This window comes from Chenopodium album, chromosome 23 (genome assembly GCF_948465745.1).
Source record: "Chenopodium album chromosome 23, dcCheAlbu1.1, whole genome shotgun sequence".
In the NCBI taxonomy this organism is placed as follows: domain Eukaryota; kingdom Viridiplantae; phylum Streptophyta; class Magnoliopsida; order Caryophyllales; family Amaranthaceae; genus Chenopodium; species Chenopodium album.
Window position 1 is genome coordinate 15,689,991 of NC_137856.1, and position 12,315 is coordinate 15,702,305.

Here is a 12,315-nt window from a genome sequence, read left to right on the forward strand (position 1 = left end):
GGAGTAGTTGATGGTCCTTTCGGATTGTCTTTTGGGTTTACAAGTTCCTAAAACTTGTTGGCGACTCTTTTTGCTCTTTGTCTTTCCCTTTGGAACGCCACCGTACTTTAGTGTATGATCACAGTGGGGTTCAAGTTTGGGGTTATCATAATGCTTGAAATATTCCCTACATGGGGTATTGGTGGTTGATGAACTCACTCATCCCAAGGTTGTCAAGAAGGGACCGCAGGTCCTCATCTATCCCCAAATCACGCATTGAGCGTTGATAGTAGTGTCGGGTGGGGTTAAGCTTGCGTTTGAGGAGTGTTTGATGGAAGGGTGCATGGTGTCGGTTCACAAACTTTAAAGTGGGAAGAGAGGATTGTGTTTGGTTTTGATTTTGGGAGGAGGGTTGGGGCTCATCAACTGACATTCTAGGCTCCTTTCTACTCCTTCTCCTACCGCTCATCTTCACCACTTTACTCAACAACCCAAAAATACCGAGAATACCAAGGAGAGATCCACAATCAAGAATAACAAATCTTTCCCACAACAACAACAACAATTGAAGCCTTTGATTTTGTTATCTGAAAAGGGGTTAGGAGCAACAACTTTCCAGGATACAAATAACATAAGAGGAAAACAACTATCACCAACAATATTCAGTGCCAAAATTTGCAATACTAAATCACTAAAGAAGCAGTCACTAAGCAAAATTCAATATCAAGCATCAAAAACCCTCAACAACATACATTTTCAATTCCACATGCATTAACAATTTTCAATGCTCAATATCAAGCTAGTGATCACTCACACAATTCTCAATATCCAAATCAAGTAATTTGCTAGGCAAATTGCATAAAAACAACAATTTCATCGACAATACTCACAAATCACCAAGAAATTCATGACAAATTCCACAATTATAAGCAAAACTACCCAAAAATCACACAATATCCATACAAGCTCAATTTTTGCTTAACAATCCTAAAACATGATCTTATCTAATGAATCAAAACCACAAAGTACTCAAGGATTAGGATTGTACCACAATTGAAGAGCTTGAAGATCTTCAAGAGCCCTCACGCACCACCACCTTGACCACCAAAGAGCAACCACGAATTTGGTGAAAAATGGGTGATTTTGAGAGGGGAAAGTGATGAATTTGTGAGGATATTGAGGGAATGTAAGGGATTTGTTGAGATTTCGAGGAAATAAGTGAGATTAGAGGAGATTTGGGAAGTTAGGGTTTGAGTTCTTGAGGAGAGAGAGTGAGAATCGTGAGTGAGAATCGTGAGTGGGAGTTGAGAAAATGATGAAAGAAACGGGGAAAGTGAGAGCTTAAGCCCCGATAAACCCAGATCTGCGCGCCCGCGTAGGTATACTGCGCGCCCGCGCAAGTGAACTGCGCGCCCGCACAGATGGCGCACACACGTCGCGCAAAACTTACTGCCAGAATCTGGAAATTTGTCTTCGATCTGTGCGGGTTCTCCTAAGCCTGCGCGCCCGCACAGCCTTTATCTGCGCGCCCGCGCAGATGTCGCGCAAAAGTTTCTGCCAGAATCTGGAAATTTGAGCTTCCCTGTGCGCGGGTTCTCCCAGGCCTGCGCGCCCGCGCACAGGGTCTTCATCAAATCCTCTTGTGCATTGCTCCTCACTCACTTCCAAGTCTCCAAACCTCAACTTAGCTCCAAATATAACACCAAACGGCCTGCAAAAATAGTCCTTTATCATGCTAGATGCACCGTTTATCAAAGACGCAATTATAATCAAAACTCACAAATCACAATAATCCAAAGTTGTAAATTGAAAAATGAAAGTAACATGAAAAGAAGAAATCAGAAGAGGGTTAGAAACTCGGGTTGCCTCCCGGAAGCGCTTTTGGTTAGCGTCGTTAGCTCGACGTTCTTCGAGATGATTAAGGAGGGTGGAATTGACGATGCACATCAATTAGAGTAACTGAAATTGGTTCATCACTTGGGAATCCTTCAAAATAAGGCTTGAGGCGGTGGCCGTTGACTTTGAAGGGGGAGTGGCCATCTTGGAAAATTTCATAAGCACCATATGGAAACACGTCCGTAACAATGTATGGCCCACTCCATCTTGATCGGAGCTTGCCCGAGAAGAGTTTCAACCTTGAATTGAAGGGAGCACCTTTTGCCCTTTGACAAAATCTTTCTTGATGATTTGAGCGTCGTGCCATGCTTTTGATCTTGCCTTATACATACTTGCATTCTCATAGGCACTCAACCTCAATTCCTCTAGCTCATGCAACTCTAAAAGCCTTTGCTCCCCCGCACTATGGAGATCAAAGTTGATTTGCTTGATCGCCCAAAGAGCACGATGCTCCATCTCCACGGGCAAATGACAATTCTTCCCATATACAAGCTTGTAAAGGGTGGTCCCAATTGGTGTCTTGAAAGCGGTCCTATAAGCCCATAGAGAATCAATGAGCTTAGAGGACCAATCCTTCCTCGTTCTGGCAACTGTTTTCTCCAAGATCACTTTGAGCTCTCTATTTGTGACCTCCGCTTGACCACTTGTTTGGGGGTGATAAGCAAGCCCCCGCTTGTGAGATACCCCATATTTCTCAAGTAGTCGCACGAAGGTGTGGTGTTTGAAATGTGACCCCCCATCACTAATAATCGCCCTCGGAACACCGAATCATGGGAAAATCACTTTCTTGAAGAGGTTGACCACCACTTTTGAGTCATTTGTCGGAGAAGCTACGGCCTCCGTCCATTTGGACACGTAGTCAACGGCAACCAAAATATATTTGTTCCCATTTGAGGAGATAAAAGGCCCCATGAAATCTATCGCCCACACATCGAAAAATTCAAGCTCAAGGATGGGGTTTTGTGGCATTTCATCCCTTCTCGAAATATTCCCCACCCTTTGACATCTATCGCAGGTCTTGACAAATATCCTAGAGTCCTTGAATAAGGAAGGCCAAAAGAGCATTGATTGGAGAACTTTTGAGGCGGTTTTCTGAGCACTCATATGCCCACCACAAGGAGAGGAGTGGCACATGTGGAGAACACTTTGAAACTCATCGTCGGGAACGCATCTCCTCAACAACCCATCAACCCCTCTCTTCAACAAAATTGGTTCATCCCAAATATATCTCTTTGCCTCGTGCTTGAGCTTTCGACGTTGTTGTGAAGTGAAATCCGGAGGTATGGCACCATAAGCCAAGTATTTCACAATATCCGCATACCATGGAGCCGACTTCACCTCAAGAACGTATAGCACATCATCCCTTAGAGCATCCTCTATTGGCAAACCATCATCCTTGAACCTTGCACCGCCCAACCTTGAAAGGTGATCCGCCACCACATTCTCGGCTCCCTTTTTATCTCACATTTCATAATCAAAGTCTTGGAGAACTAAAACCCATCTCAACAACCTTGGTTTAGCTTCCTTCTTCCCTATCAAATATTTGAGAGCCGAATGGTCGGTGTACACAATTGTCCTAGAACCAATGAGGTAGGTTCTAAACTTCTCAAATGAGTGAATAACCGCTAAGAATTCCTTCTCGGTGGTTGTGTAGTTTCGTTGGGCGTCGTTGAGAGTTTTGGACAAATAATGTATGACATGAAGCTTTCCATCCTTTCGTTGCCCAAGAACCGAACCAATAGCCTCGTCGCTTGCATCGCACATGAGCTCAAATGGAAGAGACCAATCCGGGCCTTGGACAATAGGGGCGGTGCAAAGGGCCTCTTTCAACCTACAAAACGACTCTTGACAAGCATCATCAAATATAAACTCTTTATCTTGTTGCAATAGGGATGTGAGAGGCTTTGCAATCAAAGAAAAGTCTTTTATAAAGCGCCGATAGAACCCGGCATGGCCAAGAAAAGACCTCACTTCCCTCACGTTGGTGGGGGGAGGAAGTTTCTCAATGACCTCTACCTTGGCTCTATCAACCTCAATGCCGGCATGGGAAATTTTCTGCCCAAGAACGATCCCACTTTCTACCATAAAATGGCATTTTTCCCAATTTAACACGAGGTTATCCCTCTCACATCTTTCTAAGCAACGAGATAAATTAGATACACAATCTTCATAGGTGGCCCCTCCAACGGAGAAGTCAACCATAAAGACCTCTATCTCATCCTCTATCATATCACTAAAAATGGACATCATACAACGTTGGAATGTTGCGGGAGCATTACAAAGCCCAAAAGGCATCCTACGATACGCATAAGTACCGTAGGGACAAGTGAAAGTCGTCTTCTTTTGATCCTTGGGGTCAATCGGGATTTGGAAAAATCCCGAATAACCATCAAGAAAACAATAGAAGGAATGCTTTGTAAGCCTCTCCAACATTTGATCAATGAACGGTAATGGAAAATGATCTTTGCATGTACTTGTGTTGAGTTGGCGATAGTCAATGCACATGCGCCAACCGGTTACAAGCCTAGTGGGGACTAGTTGATCATGATCATTTTTCACTACCGTCATTCCCCCTTTCTTAGTCACAACTTGCACGGGAGATACCCAATCACTATGAGCAATTGGGTATATAATTCCCGCATCAAGAAGCTTAGCCACTTCCTTCCGCACAACCTCTTGCATGGAAGGGTTAAGCTTCCTTTGCCTTTGCCTAACGGGTTTGGCATCTCCCTCTAGATCAATTTTGTGCATGCATAAAGAAGGACTTATACCTTTGATGTCATCAATGGTATAGCCTAAAGCTTTCTTGTGTTTTTTTAAAACATTGATCAAGAGGGAGGTTTGCTCCTCCGTTAGGTTGGAATTAACAATCACGGGGAAAGACTCATTAGAACCAAGAAATTCATACCTCAAGCCCAAAGGTAGAGGTTTCAAGTCTACCTTTGGTGCTCCCTTACCATTGGTGCTCTCCTCTCTTTCCTCAACTTGAAAGAGGTCATGGGTGTGAAAAGCCTCCTCCTCCATGCTCTCATCCATGCACTGGCTCTTGCTTTCCTCTAGCAAATCCTCATAGAATTGAATGTCGTCCTTGTGAACACCTAGCTTAGAATCATTCAACAATACACTTTCTAGGGGATCGTTAGAAGCATGCAAATGGGAACGAGAGAATTCACTAAGCATGGTATCTAGAACATCTACTCTAAAGCATTCACCACTTGAGGAAGGTTGTTGCATGACATTATTCAAATCAAACACAATTGAATCATTGCCAATTTTGAAAGATATTTTGCCCTCCTTTACATCAATGATGGCCTTAGAGGTGGCTAAAAACGGCCTACCCAAGATAATAGGAATCCTTTCATCCTCATCCATCTCTAGCACATAAAAATCCACGGGGAATGTGAACTTTCCTACCCTAAGGGGAATGTCCTCAACCTTACCCATGGGAAATTTAATGGACCGATCCGCTAGTTGGAGAGTAATGTAAGTGGGGGAAAGGGTTCCTACACTAAGCTTTTGGTAGACGGAGTAGGGCATGAGGCTCACACTTGCTCCTAAATCACACAAAGCTTTGTCAAACTCAATGCCATTAATATAACAAGGGATGGAAAAACTACCCGGATCCTTCAACTTGGCGGGAAGTTTGTTGGAAAGGATTGCACTACAATTGGCGGTCAAGCTCACCGTTTCACACTCCCTTCTCCCACTCAATAGATCTTTCAAAAACTTAGAGTAATGGGGCATTTGTTTCATAGCATCTACAAAAGGAAGGGAAACATGCAAATTCTTGATCACATCCAAAAACTTCCCAAATTGAGCATCAAGCTTAGCTCTCACAAATATTTGGGGAAAAAGTAGCCTCTCCTCTCTAGGTTGGAGATTTAGGGGCAAGGGGGTGGTCTCTTTTTCCTTTTGCACCTCAACATCCTTCTCCCTCTCAACATTAGAAGGTTCCTTGGTTCTCTCATCCCCCCTCTCTAACTCTACTTCATTTCGAGGTTCCTCCTCAACTAAGGAGTCACTACCTACTACCTTTCCACTCCTTGTTGTCACGGCATACAAAGGTTTTGGGTTGACTCCTTGACTAGGGATAGAGGAAGAGGAAGAAGAAGAGGAATTAGAAGCAAGTTGAGCAATTTGGGTTTCAAGCATTTTCATATGAGCATTGACTCGCCTTTTATCCTCCTCATTTCTTTTCTTTTCCTCCTCATTTCTTTTCTTTTCCTCCTCATGCATTTTCATGATGGCATCTAGCTTAGCCATCACGGGGTCATTAGGAGGGGCCTCGATTTGAAGAGGTTGTTGAGGTGGAGGAAGTTGGGCTTGATGGAAACCCGGAGGTCTATTGGTTTGGGCATAGTTAGAAACATTTTGGCCCCTATTTCCTCCGGTGCCTTGGTTGGGAACATTACTTTGTCGATTGTTTCCCATGTTACCTTAATCACCAAAATTTTGATTTTGATGGTCATGGTATCGGGAGTCGGGTTGTTGGTTTTGATAACCATATCCCCTTTGGTTAGAGTAGCCTCTTCCATTGTAATTGGAATGGCCTCCCCCACCATGGTATTGGTTACCATAACCACCACCACTTTGGTTCCAACCATGGTTTCCACCTTGATTCCAATTCCCCATTTGATTGGAGTTTGGCCTCAAGTTCCCTACATTTTCCATTCTAGGAGCAAAATTCATAGCATTGATATCTTCTACATTATCATCATGTTCATAGGGAGGGGGTTGAACTTCACAAGCATACACACAATGGGAGGTATCATGATCGTAGGTTTCACAATTTGAGCAAAACATGCATCCTTGAGGAATGTTATTATAAGAAGAGGGGGAGAAGTGGTCATACCATTGCCTCCCTTGGTTGAAGGGGAGGTATTACCATGAGGGTTGGACCTTTATTTCATCATTTCGTCCATTTGATTGGACATCTTGGAGATTTGGGAAGAAAGGTTGTTGATTGTGTTGGCTTGCTCTAATGCATAGACACCTTTGCTAGAAGTAGCCTCCCTTTCTCCTTCGTACCAATCATCATAATGCTTTGCGGCCTCCTCTATGATACATTCCGCTTAATCCTCTCCCTTGTTCATGATTGGACCGCCGGCGGCGGCATCTAGGCTTGTTCTCCCTTGAGGTGAGAGACCTCCATAGAAAGTGTGGATGAGTTGATACTTGGGTATCCCAAGATGTGGGCATTGGCGTTGAAGCTCCTTGTACCGGTCTCATGCCGCACTTAGAGTCTCACCACTCTTTTGGCGAAAGCCTTGAATCAAAGATCGAGCCTCGGCGGTCTTCCTATGGTTATAAAATCTCCTCAAGAAAGCCGTAGTCACTTGGTCCCAAGTTGTGAGAGAGTTAGGGGGCACCTTCTTCTCTAGCCATTCTATACCTCTCCCAATTAAAGAAAATGGAAACATCTTGAGGCGGATGTACTCTTGAGTCACTCCGTTGGCTTTGACCGTGTCACAATACTTCTAAAATTCTTTCAAATGCTCATGAGGGTTCTCAAATTTTCCACTCGAGAATTGTTTCCTCTCGATTAAAGCAATCAAATTGGGCTTGATTTCGAAATTGTTGGCTTGAGTGGTAGGGGTTAGGATCCCACTTTGGGCTCTAAAGGCTTCGGGAGCCCCAAGACGACTCAAAGGTGTATTCTCTCCCATTTTAGAACCTTCTTCACTTTCGGACTAAAAGATTGAAAAGGGGTTGATTTCCGGACTTGATGGCGAATTAGGGCTATCTAAGTCTTCACTTGAGGGTGAAGATGGTGGAGTATCTTCCAATTCTCTTACTCCTTCTTTCGTTGGGGTGTGAGAATTTCTACTCCTCGCTCTCACTTCTCTTCGAAGTAAGGACAAAGATCTTTCTAGCTCCGGATCAATGGGAATCAAAGACCTTGAGCGAGTTCATCCTCTGTTCATACAACAAAGCTAAAGAGAACGTAAGCAATGACAAGTAACAAGTAGTAACAAATACTAACAAACAAGGAATGAGATAGTCTCAAATAAAGTAATGAAAAAGCAATGGAAGTCGTCTCCCCGGCAACGGCGCCAATTTGACAAGGGAATAAACGTGTCGTCAAAAGTCTATCCCTAGATCAAATATAATTTATACACCTAAACAAACCTAATACAAGTATAAGGCAAGTATAGGGGTCGAACCACAAGGAGACATGCATAAACACCACATTCACTACTTAATACTTAAGCTACCTCGGAACGAGAAGTGTGAAAAGCTAAGAAATTAAACTAGAGATTAAGAATGATTAAAAATCAATATAACTAAGCACTAAGGGAAGTAGGTAGATGTAGTTGCCAATTGATCATGCAATAACACGGAAGCAAAGCAATGGTAAACTAAGCATGCAAGAATATTGAATTAAAGCTCAATCTAACCGCCTTCCGGGGTTAATCAAATTCTCCTAACATAGCCTCCATGTTTCCACACTAGAACCATATATTAGAAGGTGCAATCAAAGAACTATCGATAACAATGAACCTTAACTAAGTTCACTTCTGTTTCTTGTTAGCAAAGATTCACCTTTAATCAACTAACAATGTGCACTTGCAAGAAGATTAAAGAATATCAAGCATACAAAGACTTTAATCACCATTAACGAAACCCCAACATCATAAGCATGAATCAATCAACAACTACACCATCCCCACACCCTTGGCTAGGTGACTACTCACAAATCATATTGAAAACAATATCAATCATCAAATCAATAAGCATCAACATGATCAATAAGCAATGAAGGAAAATCAAAATAAGCAAATAAAACTAAATACAAAAGTAAAGAAAGAGAGTAAGAGATTGCTCATTAATTGAAGATGAAGATTTACAAAGATTCAATCAAGCTCCTTCTTCAATATCCAAGTTCATCAATGGAAATCCACACTTTCTCTCTCTACTAATGAAGTTTCTCTCACTAGATTATGGTTAAATTGTTTCTAAGTAATGATAGATGATACACTAAACTCCCTACGACCTATATATATAGGTCCCTTAAAAGATACAAAAAATACGAAATAAAAACACTGCAGCTCAGCGGTGCGCGCCCGCGCAGAAGTTGTGTGTGCGCCCTCGCAGATCTTGCGCACCCGCAGATCTGTGGGTACGGAGAATGAAACCCATGGATGCGCGCCTTCTCTCAGCAACACTGCGCGCCCGCGCTTGAGGAGTGTGCGCCCGCACACAAGGCGCACACATGGCGCACGCAACACTCTGTTTTGATTCTGCTTCTGATGATGTTCTGTGTGGGTTCTCCCAGAGCTGCGCACCCGCACACATCAAGGTCGCGCGCCCGCACACAGGGGAGTTTGGGGTGAATTGCTCTTCTTCCAATGTCTTGATTCCTACAAAACAAAAACAAAGAAAACAAGGAGAAAGGCAAACAAAGAAAAGAGGAACAAAAAGGAGAGAAAAGGGGGAAAACAAGCTACAAATGGGTGGGAAAAACCCGTAAAGAGAACACTAAATTGTGGCATAAATGCCACTCATCATATTATGAGTTCACATTGATATGGACCATTGATTTGTGGCTTATATTTACTCGATTGAGATATCTTGTGACGTTTCCTAGTTAGTGTTTGATGTAGTTGGCGCTAATTAGACCTCTAGGAGAACAGCGCACTACTACAAATCCCTTAGTTTCTCGACGCTTTTGCCTCGACGTTGAGCATAAGGTGTCAGCATAAAATTTAAGGTTCCGTTTTTTTGTGACGCTTTTCTAAGACGAAATTGTGTCTGGTCGGTGAAAAGCGTCGATAAATCATATGCACGTGACTCAATAGCAGCCTGATAGATCAGATTAGAAGTTTTTGAGTAATTTTAATAAAGCAGGGTTATAAAAAAATACGCAATAAAAAATTAAAACCTCTTGCTCCCACTCGCCGCCATAGATCTAGATCCCAAAACCTAACTTATGTGCTCCGTATCATCCATCATAATCTTCAGTTCTCAAACAATCTCATCTCTTAATGGCCCTTGAATTTTAGAGATTTTGCCTTTAAAATGTGGAAAATTATTCCTCGTTATTTTTCTCAATTCTCGGTAATGTTCTCATAAATTTCCTTGCTTTTATGCAGATTTATTGTTCAAATTAGGTTTTTATTTTGATTTGTTGTGGTGAAATTGTCTTCAATTACTAGTTATTGTGTATATTCGGTCATTATTAGTATCAAATCAAAGGCTTGATTGATTAATTTAATTGTTGTGTTGGTGTCGCTTATTTTTCTATGTTCCGCACTGCCGCCACCCTCACCTCCCGCACTCGCACTCGCACCCGCACCAACATCATCGCCACCACATGTGCCGTAAGTCCTCTTACCTACTATCAATAGTTTCTACCGTGGTTAAGTGAAAATGGAGTTGTTTGTTAAAAAAAAAAGTGAAAATGGAGAATTACTTGCTAATTTATTTTACAATTGTTTCTGTTTTGGTTGATTTATAATGGAGGATTACTTGCTTTTATTTATTTTCGGTTTAGATGAATTGGTAATGGAGGTTTTCTTGAATTTAATTATTTTTGTCTTGGTTAATTGATAATGGAAGATGATTTTAGCTTCATTTATACTATAATAACTTAATGGTATAATTCTTAAGGTAAGTATGTATTACGGGTAACAATTTATGAATGGAGGGTTGTGATTATCTCAACTACAAGATTCGAATGCCGAAAATGGAGTTAGTATTAAGTTTGATTTTATGATAAATACATTTTGGGTGTTTTGCTTCAATTTAGGGTTCTTATTGCTTAGCACTCATACACCCATATATCTGATTGTTCTTCTTCATCCCTTAATCTTTCGTTTCTGTCCTTAATATCTATGTTAAACTGAAAGATGCTCTTCGAATTCATCAAATCTGGAATTCTAAATTTTTTTAGGAAAGGCAAAACATCAGGTAACATACATTTAGAGCTTGTGTGAATTCTTGCTTGTGATGTGTGTGTGTGTGTGTGTGTGTGTGTGTGTGTGCCCTGATCCCCTGCTACTGCTTGTCCTGCTCCCCTGCTTGCTTATGATGTGTGTGTGTGTGTGTGCCCTGCTACTGCTTGTCCTGCTCCCCTGCTGCTTTTATACTGCTTGTCCTGCTCCCCTGCTGCTTTTATAATAGCACCAATATGTTGTTGCGTGACTTGTGAGTTATGTATTGGATATCAAATTTCTGATATTGGATATTGATTCTCAAACTTTGGTGATGAGTAATGGAATTAATAAGGTGTTCAATTGATAATAGATTCTCAAACTTTGGTGATGAGTAATGGAAGTGAAGTAAAGGGTACCCGTTTTGCCTCTGAACCAGTGCCTTTTACGGTAAAAAATAAAATAAGTTTTGCATTTTTTCCATTAAATTAATACAAAGACTTGCACATATAAAAACTCAGATATTTCCATTAATAAATAGCTATAATGTTTTACACTTTAATAAAACATGCAAGGAAAAAAAAAATTATAATGGGAGCATAACCACAATAGCAGGGGCATAGCAACATCAGCATCAGGAGGATACATCAGCAGGAGCAGAGCAAAATGAGCATCAAGAGCAGACATCAGCAGCAGCGGAACCAAAACATAGTGCAGCAACAACAACAACAGCAGCAGCAGCAGCAAAGTGCAACACCAGCCACGAGCAACTACAGCCACACGTACATTCACTATAATAGCCACACAAACCGGATTAATATTTACAGCAGCACATACATTCACTAAAATAGCTATACAAACAACTAATTTGAGCCATGTAACACATAGAATCGCAGGGTTCGAGTCAGCAACAGAGGATGTATTAGAGTAGTTGCATTTCAAAAAAAAAAAAAAAAAAAAAGAATTCAGAAAAATGATCTAACACAACCTGCTAGAATGGCTGCAAATTCTGGTTATTGTTTTGTTGTTTGTAATTTTTAGCATGCTGTGATATCTTCTGTGTTGTTATGTTCTGTCTTTGGCCATTGTGCTCGGGTTTGGTACAAGTTGATTTAAGGACATTCATCGTGGTCAGACTTTGTTAAATCAATTTATTTATCGTGTGTGTGTGTAGTGCTGTATGTCTTCACTGTTGAGTGTTATCATGGTGTTGTAAGAAAATCCTTTTATCTCTGCTTGCTTTTCTGCCCTTGTGTAGAGCTTCTTATAGCTTTGATTTTTCTCAGAAAATTTCATGAAAAATGCATAGACAAAGGTGGACTAAGTTGGTGACTCCTATAATGTGTACCTTCGTTTATTTTCGAAGAAGGGATGCTTTGTCTCACAGCTATATATTCACATTAGCGATATGTTGCAGTATTGCCTTATTGCATTATTGCCTTTGATAATGCTTTACATTCAACCCCACAAATAACCTAACAAATAACCTTACATTCAACTATGATGCATTGATGTTTGTTGTTCTTAAGTGTTGTTGCTGTTTGCTTTTAGCTATCATAAATTTGAC

The 12,315-nt window shown here is 41.4% G+C and overlaps 1 non-coding gene across 1 annotated transcript; it reads left to right on the forward strand.

Annotated features, from left to right (window-relative positions):
- Positions 1–7,056: 7,056 nt before the first annotated feature.
- On the forward strand, positions 7,057–7,162 carry LOC145609846 (small nucleolar RNA R71). The gene has a single exon (XR_014106125.1). It is a non-coding gene; the product is annotated as a small nucleolar RNA R71 (small nucleolar RNA).
- Positions 7,163–12,315: the final 5,153 nt, after the last annotated feature.